Raw genomic sequence first — 20,279 nt, forward strand, 5'->3', positions numbered from 1 at the left:
TACTTTCTGCTCAGTTGTTTTTTTTTTTAACATTTGTATTGGAGTATAATTGCTTTACATTGTTGTGTTAGTTTCTGCTGTATCACAAAGTGAATCAGCTATATGTATACATATATACCCATATACCCTCCCTCTTGCATCTCCCTCCCACCTTCCCTATCCCACTCATCTAGGTGATCACAAAGCACCGAGCTGATCTCCCTGTGTTATTCGGCTGCTCAGTTTTACTGTGAAGCTAAACCTGCTCTAAAAAATAAAGTTTATTAAGTTTAAAAAAAATAAATGAACTAATTGTACACAAAACAACATGGATGAATCTCAAAATAACTAGGCCGAGTGGAAGAATTCAGACAAAAAAGAGTACACACATAAGATTTCATTTATATAAAGCTCTAGAAGAAAAAATTAATCTATTGCTTAGAGATGAGGGAGGCAGGAAGAAGTGTATTCCTATATGCACCTTATAAGCATCTTGCCAATTTCTTCAACATGCCTCTGTAATTTTAATTAGAATTGCATTTAACCTATAGTCTTATTTAAAGAAATTTGGCATTTTAACTGTATTGACTACAAGGTGATTTAAATTTGAAAAACAATTACTGTAATTCAATGAATTAGCAGATTCAAATAATGAAATTATTATATTGATAGCATCAGGAAAGAGTTAGATAAATTCAATATATTTAAGATAAAAATCCACAGAGAATTTAGAAGAGAAAATTATCTGAATAAGAGTATTTATGGAAAACTTACAGCAAACATCATACTTGTGATGGATCATTGAAAGAATCAGTAGTGCAACAAGAAGGGCTACTTCCACTACTTCTATTTAGAACTTCACTGAAAATTCGAAGCAGTAAAGTAAAGCAAGAAAATAAAATTGGAAGTATAAGAAATAGCAGGAAATAAATAAAACTGTCATTATTTGCAGATGATATGATTGTGTTCAGAGAAAAATCCAAAGGTCTGTAAATTATTAGAATAAGAAAGTTTATCAAGGACGCTGGATACAAAATCAATAGGAATATCTATTTATTTTCTACACCTATGAGCAATAAGCAGTTAACAAATGAAATTTTGAAAGATACTATTTACAATATTATAGAAAATATGAATTATCTGGAAAGAAATCTCACAATGTATGCAGGAATCCTCTATGGGAAAAATTATAAAACTTTATTGAGAAATATTTTAAAAGACCTAATTATATAGACAAACACAGCATGTTTATGTATTGTAAAGTATAATATCATGAAGATAAAACTCTTTCCAAACTGATCTATAGATTCAATGCAATCACAGACAAAATATAAAGTTTTTTTGTTTTTTTTTTTTGTTGTTGTTTTTTAGGAGAGAATATCCAACATTCTCTCTTGAAGAACAACATGGAACACTCACTTTCTTTACCAGCTGAAAGATTTAGTATTAAGCTATAATAATTAAAATACCATGGTGTTGGTTTAGGAAAACATAAGTAGAATAGAACAGATTTAAAAGCCCAGTTACAGACACCCAGGGATATGAAAACAACATATGATAGAGATGACACCACAAACCAGTGAAGAAATGACAAATTTTTCAATAAATGAAATGATGGAATTGGTTCTCCTTATGTGATAATATTTAACTTCAATATTGCCTTACACCACAAACAGCAAAAACAATTAAAGATAAAGACACAAATATCTCCCACAGCATTCTGTAAGATTTGGCCGTGGTTTTGTTTGTTCATTTGTTTTTTTCTGTTTCAAGGCCATTAACAAACATTGGGTTTTCAATCCATTAACAGTAGTTGACTAACTAAACAGTCCTTGGAGAGATACTGCATAACTCAGTACCCACTTTCCTTAGTACCTCATCCCAATCCATCATATGTGAAAATATTGATAACTCTACTACTATCGGATGCTAGGAATTATCACTGCCTTAGTCCATTCAGGTTGCTGTAATAAAATGCCACAGATTGGGTGGCTTATAAGGAATGGAAATTTATTTCTCATAGTTCTGGAGGCTGGAAGTCTGAGATCAGGCTGCAGGTATGGTCAGATGAGTGCTCTCTTCCAGGTTGCAGACGTCTTATATCCTAACATGACAGAGGTGAGAGGGATCTCTCTGGGGCCTCTTTTATTGATATAACGGCACTAATCCCATTCATGAGGTTTCTGCCTTCATGACCTAATCACTTCCCAAAGGCATCACCTTGGGCATTAGGTTATCAGCATACAAATTTTAGGGGAATATAAACCCTCAGTTGCTGTTTCCCAGTGAACTATCTGGTTCTAGAATGCCATTCTGAGGGTGCCCTTTCTATAGTTACATTTTATGGTTTCTCTCAAAGTAAACAAGCTCTGTGTGTTGTTGCTTTACTTTGAGAACTGATAGCTAGGTAGAGGAATGAGAAACTGGCTAGCATAAAACAAGAAAGAAGGGAAGCCAATTGAAAGGTGGGCTATCGAGCTGGTCACCGCTACAGGCAACGAGGGCTCTTCTCCCACAGAGGATACTCTAAGGAGCCATTCAGAAGGCATCTTAGAATTTTTCTCTCAAGCAGGATTGGGAGACAAAATACAGAACACTCAGGTAAGTTTAAATTTCAGATAAACAGCAACAATTTAAAATAAATCCCGAATATTACATGGGAGTTATTTATAGTAAAATTTCCTTTTTATATAAAATTTAAATTTAATTGGTTTCTGGTTTTTTGTTTGCTAAATCTGGCAAACTTGCTTACAAGAAACACAAAAGAGTATTTATACATCAGCTTTTCCTCTCAATTGGTCAATGGTTGTCCCTTATGGTGTCAATTCCCTGGAATGTCCAGGCTAACGAATGAGTCGGAATACTTGAATTAGGTTCTCACAGGTGTTCCATCTAGACAAGCCCCAGAGCCAAAAGTAAGAGGCATCTAACAAAGCTGAAGCCAAGTGCAGTCAAGTCCTTCCTGAACACAACTGACACAACTACCCTGGTAGTAACAATGGGAACCAAAACCATGTGAGCTTGAGTACTAGGCTTTACCATCCACAGGCATTTAAAATTCAAACCATTCATTGCAAACAGCATAGTTATGTGGGTCAGATTTCTAGCAAGAGACGTTTTCTTCTCATGGCCCAGCTAGGTGGCATACTTCTGTGATATATTCCCAGACACAGTCATAGAATTTTCTAGGTCCATTGATTGACTATACAACTTTTTACAGTTCCCAGCTTTATAAAGGGACCTCTGTTCTAACTCCCTGAGCATCTGGGACTGCTTTCTGTACTCCCAATGACCTGTAACCCTGAGGTCATAGTTAAAGGTTTGTCAGTTCTGTGTGCCTGCTGACTTCAATTCTCCCCTACTGTTATGACTTGGAGTTAACCTTTTGTTTCTTTCACCTGAGGTTTTTATTTCTTGCTATGGAGATTGACTAAATATTTGTGTATATGTAGTATTTTCCTGGTAGTGACATTTTTCTATTAATTCTGTGTGGTTGAAATGCGAAGGTAGCCTTTCCATTTTGGATCAGTCTTTCATACTAACAAAAACACTCATTTTTGTTCCTAGTCTATCTTTGTTGTGATCCAAGACTCCAAGAGAAAGTCCTTGAGTTGCCAGGTGGTGCTTTGTTGGAGTAGTTTTGGTAACAGGCATGAATTGAGCCTGTTGTGTCTGTTGGCCCAGCTGCCTTGATCCTGGAGCCCAAGCCTATTTCCTGATAGCTTCAGCTCTCTCAATTTTCTCTCAACATTACAGAGGAATCTCTAAAGACAGAATAGATCCCTCTTGCCTCTTCTGGCTAAAATGTTTGGGTGCAATTGCCAAGGATATTCATTTCATCTAATAGTGTCGAAGCAAGGAAAATAAGTGCCTGCTTGTGAGGAAGTTCTGAAAACGATGAAATAACACCTTTCACTTCACAGAAAGAGAGCCTCACATGAGGCGTCTGAAATTTCTTTTCCCCGGGCCTCCTTTCGTGCTTCCTTTACTCTCATCTTTTAGAGTATCATTGTTAATCCTGTTACAGGCAGTTTGGAGAGGTAACTGGATTACATTCTTTAGAGTGACTACCCAAAGACAGTAAATTTATCTTGCCAGTACTAGTAATCTTTCATGATATAATGTTGGTGATTATCTTGCTAAAATCCATTCTCTGCCAAAGGATATTGGGAAGGCACAAAAGCTCTAATAGGGACAAGTATTTCAGACTGCTCTGTGTAAGCATATGTTTGTGTATGTGTGTGTGTATGTAACTAATACATGTATAAATGATATAGAGACAGTCTTTTGAAAGGTATTGTCTTTATCACTATGAATTTTCCATCTCTGTATCATTGAAGCTTAGAAATAATATTTAAAATTCTTAAATGCATTCTTTTCTCATAAAATCCTATTTTACCCCAATTATTGATGAAATTTAGAAATTCTAGGACTTTATCTTTACATGTAATATAATCTTAATGTGAGAAAAAGTTCTAAGATCCTAATACCTGAAAAGAAGGAAGGGCCTGCTCTTTTCTAGCGCTTGGTCTGGGACCTGTACCAGGAACTTGAGTGATGCCAGTGGCTGGAATAATACTTGAAATAAGAGTTGCAGAGAGTAGATTTTTTTATAGTCTTCCTTGTGTCATAATTGTTAATCACTCTCAGGTTTTTCAGAATCAAGGAATGGCAGCCTTTATGGGACATTAGAGATGACAGACAGCAAGAGCTTCTATCTTTTAAAATGTAGCATGCACAAAGTTAGGAATATATTTATGTCATTTTTCTTTAGTCTCATACACACACACATACACTCTAGAGGAGGCAAATTAGACGGCTTTCTCCATATCTCAGGCCATAGAAAATAAGATGTGAACTATAGAAATAGAAGTGGGATTGGGTCTAAAAGTGCGGGGTTTGGAGTTGGAATTGAAAGAATTGTTAACAAATTGGAAATCATTTTAAGGGAAGAAGAAGAATTGAAGATAAATTCTGTATTTGAGTTTGGGAAGATGCAATCTAGTTATGTTTTTGTCCATGTGTATCAAAGGAAGAATGTCGGGGGAATTGACAAGCTTAGTTTTGAATAGGCTATATAAAAATGACTCAGAAATAAACATATGTACTATAAAAGCAAGCACAAAAATTTAGGCAACTAGAAGAAACTCTGCTCCCATTTGGTCATTAATCTGAGTCTGTGTACTCATACTTTAAAAAAATATATGGAGATAGATAGAAAGAAAGATAGACAGATAGTTATAAAATACAATTATGTTGTTTCTACTACAAGTAAATGTTTTAGGAGATGGAAGTACTGCTAAATATACACAACCAAAATTAGTAATAACTAATTTATTAATAGTTATAAATAATAGCAGGTTTGAATGGTTAATACTAGACAATACTTATTGGTGTTTAATATAAAACTACACAGATCAAAGTGCTTACGTATATTAATTAATTTAATTCTTACACATCTATGAAGTAGTTAACCCTATCTCCACTTTACAAAAAGGAAAATGAGGTAATGAGATGCTAAATAACTTGGTCAAAATTTTATGGACAAGACAATGTTTAATGCCTTGTTTCAAACACAAAACAAAACAAATCCAAAAATCACTTTAAAAAATCACAGATTTTTTGTTCTAGTACCTGTAGTAGCTTTTGAAAGAACTGCATTTCTATAAAAGATAAACACTATTTATGCATAATAAATAAATTCCTAAATGAATAATTTTTGTTAGAATATTGTTTAACAAGTGAAAAATAAAATCATAACAATTAGAGAGTAGACAAATAGACTACAAAAAATTGCCATAAAGGAGAAATAATAATTCAAGAAAATCTAGCAACCTAGGGCCACTTGGTGTAGGGACCAAAAGCTCTATCAGCATCTACAGTCCCAGGCAAATCATTATCTTTGCAAAATACAAAAGTAAAGTTTATTCAGAGTTCAGAAAATAGTCTAAATTACAACCACGATATTCTATTTAAGAAAATAGAGGCAAGGTTTATATATTCAAAACATATTTGATGAAAACCTCTGCCACTCACTTCGTATGGAGGAAAACTATTCTTAGTTTTTGTGTGAATTTCCTACAGTTACTGTAACAAACTATCACAGTTTTGGTTTGTCTCATGGTTCTGGACCAGAAGTTCAAACTCAAGCTGTCAGCAGGGCTGCACTCCTTCAAAGGCTCTAGGGAAGAATATTTTGTACCTCTTCCAGGTTCTGGTTGACTCAAAACATTTCTTGCAGCTGTATCACTCTAAGCTCTGTCTCTGTCTCCACATGCCCTTCTCCTGTGTCTGTGTCTTCATTTCTGTCTCTCATAAAAACACCTGTCATTGGATTTGGGGTCCACCAGGACAATGTAGGTTCATCTCATCTTGAGATCTTTAACTTCATTCATCTGCAAAGAACCTTTTCCCAAATAAGTTCACATGCACAGTTTCCATGGACAAATCTTTCTTGGGGCCGTTATCTAAGCTATTGCATGTTTAAAGATAAAGTTTAGATAGAACATTTTTGATTGCAAAGCACAGAGAGTGGACAAACTAAATCAAGTAGGAAGATATTATAATGATACATGTGAAGCTATGAGAGTTTTTCCATGAAGATTTATGAAAATAGAATACATAATAGGGTAGGCCAAAGAGAAGCTGGAGCAGGAGGGCAGCTCTAGATTCACACTGGCTCAAGGCACCCTAGAGGGAGAAGGTCACCAATCTTTGCTCTAGTCCTTTGCAGATAATATGTTTCTACTGACAATGTATATGTCTGCTTTATTCTTCACACTATAAATTGACTTATGCTGTTGGCTCACAAGCTCTGCTCTCGCATTAGTTTGTCTTCTAAATGACATATCGTAGTCTGCCCAATCATGCGTTTATACATATTATTTTCTCCTCTTACTTCTAAAATAGATGACTCATTCTTAGATTTTAAATTTAAATTTCTGAATTAGAGAATCTGATTGTCTCAACTTACCTTTACTTGTCAGGTGGCAATGAGGTGTCTAGATGATACGTCAGGTTTTTCCCTCTAGTCCAATTAGCTGTGGCTGGGAGTGAAGAGGTGGCAGTTGATGACTTTATGGTACAAAACCTTTCTATTGCAGAAGCAAGACGTGTGGATCAGGAATTGGAATATGGTCAGGGCAAGTAGCAATGCTTTGACACCTATAATAAAAAGGAAATTCATCAGTTCTTTGAACATTATATGAAACCTCAAATTTCTTTATGACATTACATAGATAGTAATTCATTTTGGCATGATGGAAATGATATTTTCCACCATAATAGTAACTTTTACCTTTTTAGAATTTGATAGAGGAAAGAAAAAATGGAATTACTAATACATGACTCAATTTCAAATTTTTAAATATAAGATAAAATACATGTATTAGAGACCATTAGGAAAATATTTAACATATTTTCTTAAGAGTTTGAGCTTATCTTTAAAGGAAAAATAGTAATACCAACAACAACAACACAAATTTGGTCTCAAAATTATGTCTTAAATTGAAAGTAATATTAAAATACATGCTAGTGCTTACCTTTAGCTTTTAAGTTATAACAGGTTTTTTTTTTTTAACATCTTTATTGGAGTATAATTGCTTTACTATGGTGTGTTAGTTTCTGCTTTATAACAAAGTGAATCAGCTATACATATACATATATCCCTATATCTCCTCCCTCTTGCGTCTCCCTCCAACCCTCCCTATCCTACCCTTCTAAGTGGTCACAAAGCACTGCGCTGATCTCCCTGTGCTATGCGGCTGCTTCCCACTAGCTAGCTATTTTACATTTGGTAGTATATATAAGTCCATGCCATTCTCTCACGTTGTCCCATCTTACCCTTAAAAGGAAGGTATTTTAATCCTATTGATTAATGTTACTGCTAAAACTTTGTTCCCAATGCAATTTTGATAGTTGATCATTTATTAAAAGTTAACAAAAAGCTTAATGCAGAGCATGTTGGTAGGGATTTAAGAAAAGACACCATAAATGAGATTTAATTGACATATTCTGTGAGGTTTTAGTTTATCATTGAGAAAGAGGGTGGTCAATAGCAGAGCATTCTGGATTCTCATACCAGTCTTGTTTGCTAAATTAAACTTAAGTTAGTATTTCTAGATCACCAAACACTCTAAGGTCATTGACAAGACAAAGTTTTTGTAAGTGAAATTTTGAGAGTCAGCCTGTGGACTCTAGGTAACACTCATCTGCAGTGCTACGTAAAGTTTGGTAAGTGGGACTTCAGCCTGGGCAATAACTTGGAATTCATTTGACATGTAGCATTTCAGGTGCTATCCTAGACCTTCTGAAACATATTCTGTTTTTTTATCAAGATTTCCAGGGGATTCTTTGGCACATTGCGTTTTAGAAGTCCTGCTCTGAGATAGTTCTACTCTTTGAAATCTTTCAGCAGGCATCCAGTTTTTGTGGGAAGACAGCTTATCACAAAAATCTCAAAAACATGGGACTGGTTTATTGAGGTACCGCAACACCATACCACACTCTGATCCTCCCATAATGTATTTTTAAATTTTTTCTAATCATGCTTAAGCCAGGTGGCAGTGTCAGAATAAAACTGAATGTTCTGTCACTAAGCAAGTAGCCAGCCAGGAAACAAGATGCCTATCATTCAGGTTACCATATTTAGTTTGCCATGTTTAGCCAATTAAAATGCAGGATGCCTAGGTAAACCTGAATTTTAGATGAATAATAACTATTTTTTATTGTAAGCATGTCCCAAATATTGCATAGGACAGTTTTACGATACAAAAATTTTGTTGTTTATCTGAAAGCTATATTTAACTAGGCTTTCTGTATTTTATCTGACAACCCTACTATCATCTTTTCTCCAGGCCTTTCTAATTTCTTCAAATAATGTTCTTGGATCCTACATCACTTGGCTCTGGATAGAAAAAACAAAACAAAACAAAACAAAACAAACAAAAAAACCCCACACACACACAAGAGAAGGGAATAATGTATGTTGTGTGATATCAACATTCTACAAAAAACAACCACATGGTTTGTTTTCACTTCTTATTTCCTGGGGAGAGCTTAGGGATCTGGCTAATAATAGGGCTATTTCTGTCAACTCTCAATAAGGCCTGTAAGAGGGTTACTGACTCCAACTGTTGGTGGCTTTTTTGGAAAAAGGGCCCTTCAAGACATTTGTCCTCAGTACTGCGCTTTAGTTGTGATTACTGGACAACATACACAATATCCCACTGCATATACAATATCTCCCCATCTTGAAACATTCATTATTTTACAAAATATTCCCAGTCCTTAATTCAGACAGACAACAGATACCTACAAGATATAGTCACAATGTGAGCATTTGTTGTTCCGTCACTTTCATAGAGTAAAGGATGGTTCTTTCACTAACAATCAAATAGTTTTCCATGTAACTAAAAGAAAATCTATCATCAAGGAATATTCCAGTGCTCTCTTTTCATTCTCACTGAAAAGAAGTAAGGCAAATATTAACCAATTCCAATTTGATTATTTTAGTCAATATATTTGGTAGATAATTATCCATAATAGTATTACCTGGGTAAGAAAAAGATTTATTTTAATATGGCTGTTTCTTTCTACAATTATACATTATACCAGATCATAGATAAAATATGCAGAAATGGTCCCCCTACTGAGAACACTGGTGGACTCAGGTATTCTAGTTCCCTGATTTTCCAGGCAATAGAAGCTGACTGATTTAAGTCCCAATTGGTTTTTACGTGTTAAATGTATTAAGTATGGAGGTTGCTCTAAAATACATTAGACACAACCCTGCTTTATTACATTTAATGTATTAGAAATAGTTTTGTGTTTTTGTATTTTCATGAGTTGAGCATATTATTTTAGATCTCAATTATTACCTTCTGTGGAAATATATAAATCACCACAGGGTCTACATAACAGATGTGTAAGACTGTGAGTCCCTTCACTAAAAGTTGATACACTGGCATGACTTTTTGGTATTTGCAACAGCTTTTTATTTTTCCCCAGTCTTCTCTATTTTTTTCAGCTTTTACTCATTTTTTTTTTAGTACATCTACCTCTGGAATTATTACCATCACACTTTTTATCTCACTATTACACATGTAAAATGAATAAACTCTGATTCTAATTTTTGGCCTGAGGAGATAGCTGGTAAGTCTGCACAATAATTGAATTCATAACATTCTCAGATGGCTTTTTTTAGGGATGGAAAGTGGCTTATCTGCATTAGTCAGGAAAGTCTAGTCCAGGTGCTTCCTTAATATTGCATAAGAACTTCTAGTTTCAGCTGCAACATGTAAAGTCAACTTGAAAGTCATCACTTCTGTCCTTACAACAACAACAGAAAAGCTAACAAACTATAAATCAACTACTTTTCTTGGATCCATCAAACTGTCAAACAGCCACCCCAAAATCTGGAGTGTCAGGTGAATATGGAGAATCACAACTGAGATCTGCTTACCTGGAGAGGAAGTTGCTGAAGCAGTTTAAATGTAGGAACACTTAAATGTTAATTTTGACAATTTGCTGAAGGCTGAGTCTGAACTACTATGAGAATGAAAAAATCCCGGGGGCCTCAGTCTTAGGAGGACCTCCATGTATTCATGAGTCCTATCTCCAGGAACCCCATCAGATTCTCATGGTGATGAGTCACGAAAAAAATCCTCATATTTCTGGAAGGGGTAGGGAAACCATTTTAAAATACACCCAGAGTGTTATCCACAACAAAGCTCTACTTTTCAGGGGAACAGATTTTATTAGAGCCTTATTCATCTGGAAACAAGTGATGTCACTAAGAACAAAGGTTACAGGAGTAGCACACAAGCACTGTACTCTAGTAGATAAAATTGTTTTCCACAGAGCAAATGGTTGACAATCCTCATACAGATACATAAGTGTACTGGAAGTTCAGACTCAAGTAAATGGATGGCAGATTACAGGAACCAGGTTCTCAGTGTTGCTGTGGGAATTTATAGATAAATAAAGGTAGTAGGCTAGAATGATCCATGTGGTAGTGTATTAGTGTTGGAGGCATCCATCAATAAGAACTCATGTTTAGCTTAATATAGACATAGAAGTTACATATAAAAATATGTATAGATATATAAACATACACAGGTTAGTACACACACATATTTCCTCACTCTGTCAGCTGAGAGGCCTAAAGGGAACACATACTCAGTAGCAATGATCACACCTAGCATCCAAATCTTGGTCTTTGATACCATTCAGCAGTGAAAGGAACCAGGCTCCTTGAAGAAATGGCTGATTCTAGGACTGATGTAAGAAATATACAAGATGAGCCTGGACATCTTATAATGCCAGAAAATCAAGAAGTAACTAAAAACAAACAAAAACCCCAACACACATACATTCATACAATAACACACGATAATGGGAGTATGTCTAAGTAGCACAGGATCCAACTGAAAGCTCCCAGTGGTCAAAGCTGGAACAATATGAACAATGAAAAAAAGTAGTAATGGATTATAACCAATACGAACATAAATACCTATGAGCCCACAAAGATATAAGTAATGATTAAACAAATTAATAAATGAGGGAGAAGAGGCAAATTTTCCATAGGGAGGAATTCCAAATAATTTATATAGATAATCTGCCCTTAAGGAAGTAGCATAACTCCTCACTTCTTAAGTGTGGGCTGAAGACAATTAATTTCTTCAAAAAAAGCACAGTATGGAAAGGTGAGGGTAACTTTACAGTGGAGAACCTTGGTAAATGCTACCTCAGCCAGGTGATCAAGGTCAACATCAATAGTCATAAATCATGTTGACATTACTTACACTGATACCACGTAAGGAGATGATACTTCACGTCTCTGATCTTCCACCCAATAACCCACAACCTAGTCTTATCATGAGAAAATTTCCAGACAAAATCAAATAATGGATCATCCTATAAAATAGCAATAAGTACTGTCAAGGTCATAAAAACAAGGAAATTCTGAAAAACTGTTCAAGAGAAGCCTAAGGAGACATGACTAAACTAAACTAAATGTAATATTGTATCTTGGATAGGATTCTAAAACAGAAAAAGAAAATTGGGAAAAAGCTAAGGAAATCTAAACTGTGAACTTTAAAAATAATGTATGAATACCAGTTCATTAATTGTAACAAATTTACTAAAGTAAGATGTTAATAATAAGATACACTGGATTTTCTGTTTATGGAAACTCTACTATTTTCTCTATTTTCCTGTGAATTTAAAACTGTACTAAACAAAGTTTACCAGAAAGGTGAAGATGTTCTTTTGGTTAAGGGCTTCATAAAGTAGTAGAAATACTGGATTCACACTGAGAATGAACTGTATATGATTTATTGGAATATTAACTAAATGAAAAACTGTATGCTTAAACATACATATGTATGCATATAGGTATATGTTCTATATGTATACATGCATACATATGTATTCATATGTGTATATGTGTGTGTATATGTATATAAGTGAATATTCTTGGTAGGGTGAAGGGTTCATCTTGGTAGGGTGAAGGGTTCATCTTGGTAGGGTGAAGGGTGAAGGGTTCATCTAACTTAACATGCTATTGAAATAAATCAATAGGTATATTGAAAGAAATAGTAAACATAAGGTGTTTTGGGAACAACTGGAAGGGGCACTTGACTACAGTTGAATGGAGGTTGGCGGATCAGGATATCAAAGCTACGAAATGATCACAGTCTGAGTAGAATTCATCAGAGTATGTGATAAGTGCATAGTTAAGATGGAGAAGGCATTAAATTTGTACAATATATATTTTGAGTGAGAGAGACCACATTCATGTAACTTTTATTATAGTATACTGTTATAATTGTTCTATTTTTAGTTATTGTTGCTAATCTCTTACTCTGCCTAATTTATGAATTAAGCTTTATCATAGATATGTATAAGAAAAAAAACATAGTATATATAGGGTTCAGAACTATCAGACATCCACTGGGAGTCTTGAAATGTATCCCCTGTGGATAAGAGGGGACTACTCTATTTCTTATTAAAAATCACAATAACGCAGATAAGTTTATTATTTCAGAGGTATAATAGTTTGAGAAAAATGACAAAATCCTAGTTTGTGGGAATAGAAAGATGTGGCAGAAGTACAGTAGAGGGCGGAATATCTACTTAAGTAGATGACTATGGTATTTTGCAGATCATCCAAGCGGAAAATAATGTCACCAAGGTGATACAGGTGTTGCGATAATAAGAAGACAGTTAGGAGGTTAGTATATTACACTCAGTAGGAGAGGGAGCCTACACGGTGGTAGAGCTGGATATGAAACTCAGAAGAAACGGGACCTTATATGAAGATGGTAGAGTAATGAAGTGGAAGGGAAAACTGGAGGAACACCCAATTCAAAACACATGGATTTAGACGAATGTACATCCCTCATCTCTCCAGAGGAAGTGATGGATCCCAGGGGAAACTAGGAAGACAGAGAAAATACTCTGTGAATGTAGAGAGCACCAACTAAAAACTAGCACTTGCTGACTGCCTCTACAATGATTAAGTCACAAGCTACTCCAGTCACTGACCTTCAACACACCCTGAAAGGAGTGTAGGGTGGAGATCAGGAATGAGGCACTGTGTACACTTGGAAAAAAACTGGCAGAACAGGCCTTCAGATAGTGGATATTTTCATGAGATTTTATGAGCCCAGTTCTTGCATCTCCTCATATCTAGAAAAGCACTAAAATCATAAGTTGTGACACCTGTTCCTTGTGACTAGTAGTAACCTTCAAGAGACTGGCAGCAACCTTCTGCAAAAATATGTGCTTGATTGTATGTACCCCCCTTCACCAAAATCACACATATACTGACCTCTCCCACCTACCTCTCGGGAGCAGTTCCTCAGAGCTATCTGAGATGCTGTCTCTTATGTTATAGTCCTCATTTTTCTCCAAATAAAACTTAACTAACAACTCTCACATTGTGTGGGGATTTTTTTTCAGTTGACAAGGAGCTACAAAGTAGATATTTTTCTGGGTTTGTGTGTGGGGGGGTGTCTCACTATCTACCTTTTCTATCTATTTATTTTTCACAAATACATTAATTGTATGTAAAATATTTTTTAAAATGTAATGCACTTTTTTTTTCCAGTAATAGGTCACACTTTATTTTTTTTAATTAATTAATTTATTTATTTTTGACTCAGTTGGGTCATTGTTGCTGCGTGCGGGCTTTTTCTAGTTGCCGCGAGCTGGGGCTACTCTTCATTGCAGTGTGCTGGCTTCGGGCTTCTCATTGCGGTGGCTTCTCTTTGTTGCGGAGCACGGGCTCTAGGTGTGCAGCCTTCAGTAGTTGCGGCGCACGGGCTTAGTTGCTTCGCGGCATGTTTGATCTTCCTGGACCAGGACTCAAACCAGTGTCCCCTGCATTGACAGGTGGATTCTTCACCACTGCGCCACCAGGGAAGTCCCAATAGGTCATACTTTATTTTTATTTTTATTTTTTTTTTTCACACACACACACTGTATTTTATTTTTACAAGAGATAAATAGACTGACACCAAGCATTGTACATGGATGACCACAACAAAAACAACAATGATTGCAATTACCAAACATGAAACACACTCATACTATGTCATAATATTGACATTCAGTCCAGTAATCCTCCACTGTAACAGCTCCTTTACTTTGCAGTGAAAATTGATTTGTATATTCTTTGCCTCTGAGTCCTTGTGGGATTTTTTTTTTTTTTTAATTCAGACAGAAAGTCACAAAAATTATACTCATCCTCATCAGTTCACTCAGTCCCATGTAATTAATTGTTTTTTTTCATCTTGATCTTTTGTTAGCACTTTTATGAGTTCATCAGTTTTTCATCAGAGTTCTGAAAATGCTTATTCATTCAGTTCAGCAGTACAGTCAGTTACCAGAAACCTGTACTTGTCAGAGTCTTTTCCATGAATTTCTTGAAGATGAAACCCTTTTATAGGAACATATTTGCAAAATCATCAGAGTACACCCAGAACTGTCTGTAAATGACAAAAGACTTAAAAATGACCATGGTAAAAGATTTGATGAAAGTTCATAATAATGCAGTTGACAAGAAAATTAGTTATTTCTGAGATATACATTTTAAAGTAATAACTAGGATTATTACTTATAACATTATACCAGAACATATAAGATTTTTAGAAATTTCATGTAATGTCTGAAACATTTATATTAACATATTTCCATACATATTTCCATACAAATACAAATATAAGATTTTTAGAAATTTCATGTAATGTCTGAAACATTTATATTAACATATTTCCATACATATTTCCATACAAATACAAATATAAGATTTTTAGGAATTTCATGTAATGTCTGAAACATTTATATTAACATATTTCCATACAAATAACCCAATGAAAGTTTAGTATTAGTGAAACTTCAAAGCTTTTGCACAGCAAAGGAAACCATAAACAAGACGAAAAGACAACCCTCAGAATGGGAGAAAATATTTGCAAATGAATCAACGGACAAAGGATTAATCTCCAAAATATATAAACAGCTCATTCAGCTCAATATCAAAGAAACAAACACCCCAATCCAAAAATGGGCAGAAGACCTAAATAGACATTTCTCCAAAGAAGACATACAGACGGCCACGAAGCACATGAAAAGCTGCTCAACATCACTAATTATTAGAGAAATGCAAATCAAAACTACAATGAGGTATCACCTCACTCCTGTTAGAATGAGGATCATCAGAAAATCTACAAACAACAAATGCTGGAGAGGGTGTGGAGAAAAGGGAACCCTCTTGCACTGTTGGTGGGAATGTAAATTGATACAGCCACTCTGGAGAACAATATGGAGGTTCCTTAAAAAACTAAAAATAGAATTACCATATGACCCAGCAATCCCACTACTGGGCATATACCCAGAGAAAACTGTAATTCAAAAAGACACATGCACCCGAATGTTCATTGCAGCACTATTTACAATAGCCAGGTCATGGAAGCAACCTAAATGCCCATCAACAGACGAATGGATAAAGAAGATGTGGTACATATATACAATGGAATATTACTCAGCCATAAAAAGGAACGAAATTGAGTCATTTGTTGAGACGTGGATGGATCTAGAAACTGTCATACAGAGTGAAGTAAGTCAGAAAGAGAAAAACAAATATCATATATTAATGCATGTATGTGGAACCTAGAAAAATGGTACAGATGAGCCAGTTTGCAGGGCAGAAGTTGAGACACAGATGTAGAGAATGGACATATGGACACCAAGGGGGGAAAACTGCGGTGAGGTGGGGATGGTGGTGTGCTGAATTGGGCGATTGGGATTGACATGTGTACACTGATATGTATAAAATTGATGCCTAATAAGAACCTGCAGTATAAAAAAACAAACAAAACAACTAATACTAAACTTTCATTGGGTTATTTGTATGGAAATAGGTCATACTTTAAATAGAGAAGATGAGTGCCAGAAGGGACTTCTTCAAATCAGAGTGGCAGAACTAATTACTGATGAAAGGAAAAGTCAAAAAGAAGATGGATCTGTCCCACCACTAGAATTCAAACAAACAGCAACTTCTGTAAGTTACTGATAAAGACGAGGAAGTGATGGGAGAGCAAAGCTGTCAACAGGGACTGGGGAGGTAAGCGAGTAGGAGGGTGGGACTGGATAAATGTTGGAAAGAGGAGAGGGAAACTGAGACCACACCTAAGAAAATGTCCACTGCAAAGGATACCAACAGAAAATTCACAAAAGAAGAGGTAAAAATGGAGAAATATATTTGGAAAGTTAAGCTTTACCAGTAAGCAAAGGAAAGCAAATTAAAAGATATATTTTCAAAAGCGATTAATTTGGCAAAGATTAAATAATAATGGCAAGAGTGTGAGTGAAGGGGCAGGAATTCAGAGTCCCTGCTGGAAAGCAGAGAAGCAAAACTTTCTAGAAAGAAAGCTGAAATACTCTTTGACTAACAATTCCACTTCTGAGAATTTATTCCTAGTAAGTAGACATGTGCACAAAGATTTATGTACAGATATTCATCACATTTATAACAGTGAAAAACTGGAAACAACCTAAATAGCCATCGGTAGGGGACTGAGGAAATAAATGGTAGTATAGCTTTGCAACGTACTAGCACACTGTCCTTATATACTGTTAGAGATGAATAATTGAAAAATCCTCATGATAAAGAAAAAAAATTTATAAAACAATAGTATATATAGTGTGAACCCACTTTTGTACAAAACCTAACTATAATGCATATGTACATATTTACATAGAAAAATACCTAGAAATGAATATCCCCAACATCATCAGAGGTTATCTCTTCATTTGAAAAGATGAGTGACTTTTACTGACACTGGGGTGCACGTCTTTATTTTCCCCAAATATCCGACATACATACTTTTTTTTAACATCTTTATTGGAGTATAATTGCTTTACAATGTTGTCAGTTTCTGCTGTATAACAAAGTGAATAAGCTGTATGTATACATATATCCCCATATGCCCTCCCTCTTGTGTCTCTCTCCAACCATCTCTATCCCACCCCTCTAGGTGGTCACAAAGCACTGAGCTGATCTCCCTGTGCTAAGCAGCTGCTATCTATTTTACATTTGGCAGTGTATATATGTCAGTGCTACTCTCTCACTTCGGCCCAGGTTACCCTTCTCCCTACCCGTGTCCTCAAGTCCATTCTCTATGTCTGCGTCTTTATTCTTGTCCTGCCCCTAGTTTCTTCAGAACCATTTTTCTTTTTTTTTTTAGATTCCATATATATGCCGGAGCATACAGTATTTGTTTTTCTCTTTCTGACTTACTTAACTCTGTATGACAGACTCCAGGTCCACCCAACTCATTACAATTAACTCGTTTCTTTTTATGGCTGAGTAATATTCCATTGTATATATGTGTCACATCTTCTTTATCCATTCATCTGTTGATGGACACTTAGGTTGCTTGCATGTCCTGGCTATTGTAAATAGTGCTGCAATGAACATTGTGGTACATGACTCTGTTTGAGTTATGGCTGTTTTCAGGATATATGCCCAATAGTGGGATTGCTGGGTCACATGGTAGTTCTATTTTTAGTTTTTTAAGGAACCCCCATACTGTTCTCCATAGTGGCTGTATCAATTTACATTCCCACTAACAGAGCAAGAGGGTTCCCTTTTCTCCACACCCTCTCCAGCATTTATTTTTCTAGATCTTCTGATGATGCCCATTCTAACTGGTGTAAGGTGATACCTCTTTGTAGTTTTGATTTGCATTTCTCTAATAATTAGTGATGTTGAGCATCCTTTCATGTGTTTGTTGGTAATCTGTATATCTTCTTTGGAGAAACGTCTATTTATCGCTTCTGCCCATTTTGGATTGGGTTTTTCTTTTTTTGATATTCAGCCACATGAGCTGCTTGTATATTTTGGAGATTAATCAGTTGCTTCATTTCCAAATATTTTCTCCCATTCTTAGGGTTATATTTTTGTCTTGTTTATAGTTTCCTTTGCTATACAAAAGCTTTTAAGTTTCATTTGATCCCATTTGTTTATTTTTGTTTTTATTTCCATTCTTCTAGGAGGTGGGTCAAAAAAGATCTTGATGTGATTTATGTCATAGAGTGTTCTGCCTATGTTTTCCTCTAAGAGTTATACACTCTCTGGCCTTACATTTAGGTCTTTAGTCCATATGAGTTTATTTTTGAATATGGAGTTTGGAAGGATTCTAATTTTATTCTTTTACATGTAGCTGCCCAGTTTTCCCAGCACCACTTATTGAAGAGGCTGTCTTTTCTCCACTGTATATTCTTGCCTCCTTTATTAAAGATAAGGTAACCATATGTGCATGGGTTTATCTCTGGGCTTTCTATCCTGTTCCATTGATCTATATTTCTGTTTTTGTGCCAGTACCATACTGTCTTGATTACTGCAGCTTTGTAGTATAGTGTGAAGTGAGGGCGCCTTATTCCTCCTGCTCCATTTTCTTTCTCAAGATTGCTTTGGCTATTTGGGGTCTTTTGTGTTTCCATACAAATGGTGAAATTTTTTGTTCTAGTTCTGTGAAAAATGCCATTGGTAGTTTGATAGGGATTGCATTGAATCTGTAGTTTGCTTTGGGTAGTAGAGTCATTTTCACAATGTTGAGTCTTCCAATTCAAGAACATGGTATATCTCTCCATCTGTTTATATCATCTTTAATTTCTTTCATCAGTGTCTTATAGTTTTCTGCATACAGGTCTTTTGTCACCTTAGGTAAGTTTATTCCTAAGTATTTTATTCTTTTAGTTGCAATGGTAAATGGGAGTGTTTCCTTAATTTATCTTTCAGATTTTTCATCATTAGTGTATAGGAATGCAAGAAATGTCTGAGCATTAATTTTGTATCCTGCTACTTTACCAAATTCATTGATTAGCTCTAGTAGTTTTCTGGTAGCATCTTTAGGATTCCCTATTAATAAGATCATGTCATCTTCAGAGAGTGACAGTTTAACTTCTTCTTTTCCGGTTTGGATTCCTTTTATTTCTTTTTCGTCTCTGATTGCTGTGGCTAAAACTTCCAAAACTACGTTGAATAATAGTGGAGAGAGTGGGTAAGCTTCTCTTGTTCCTGATCTTAGTGGAAATGGTTTCAGTTTTTCACCATTGAGAATGATGTTGGCTGTGGGTTTGTCATATATGGCCTTTATTATGTTGAGGTAGGTTCCCTCTATGTCTAGTTTCTGCAGAGTTTTTACATAAACGGGTGCTGAATTTTGTCAAAAGCTTTTTCTGCATCTATTGAGATGATTGTATGTTTTTATCCTTCAATTTGTTAATATGGTGTATCACATTTATTGATTTGCGTATATTGAAGAATCCTTGCATTCCTGGGATAAACGCCACTTGATCATGGTGTACGATCCTTTTAATGTGCTCTTGAATTCTGTTTGATAGTATTTTGTTAAGGATTTTTGCATCTGTCTTCATCAGTGATATTAACCTGTAGTTTTCTTTTTTTGTGGCATCTTTGTCTGGTTTTGGTATCAGGGTGATGGTGGCCTTGTAGAATATGTTTGGGAGTGTTCCTCCCTCTGGTATATTTTTGAAGAGTTTGAGAAGGATAGGTGTTAGCTCTTCTCTAAATGTTTCATAGAATTTGCCTGTGAAGCCATCTGGTCTTGGGCTTTTGTTTGTTGGAAGATTTTTCATCACAGTTTTAATTTCAGTGCTTGTGATTGGTCTGTTTATATTTTCTGTTTCTTCCTGGTTCAGTCTCAGAAGTTTCTGCTTTTCTAAGAATTTGTCCATTTCTTCTAGGTTGTCCATTTTATTGGCATAGAGTT

The 20,279-nt window shown here is 35.4% G+C and overlaps 1 long non-coding RNA gene across 1 annotated transcript; it reads left to right on the forward strand.

Annotated features, from left to right (window-relative positions):
- The first annotated feature begins 181 nt into the window (after window positions 1–181).
- On the forward strand, window positions 182–19,743 carry LOC309660147. The gene is made up of 2 exons (XR_014263206.1): window positions 182–14,417; window positions 16,404–19,743. It is a non-coding gene; the product is annotated as an uncharacterized lncRNA (long non-coding RNA).
- The last annotated feature ends 536 nt before the right edge of the window (window positions 19,744–20,279 follow it).

This window comes from Balaenoptera physalus (assembly GCF_965194825.1).
Source record: "Balaenoptera physalus genome assembly, chromosome: 4".
Taxonomy (NCBI): Eukaryota; Metazoa; Chordata; class Mammalia; order Artiodactyla; family Balaenopteridae; genus Balaenoptera; species Balaenoptera physalus.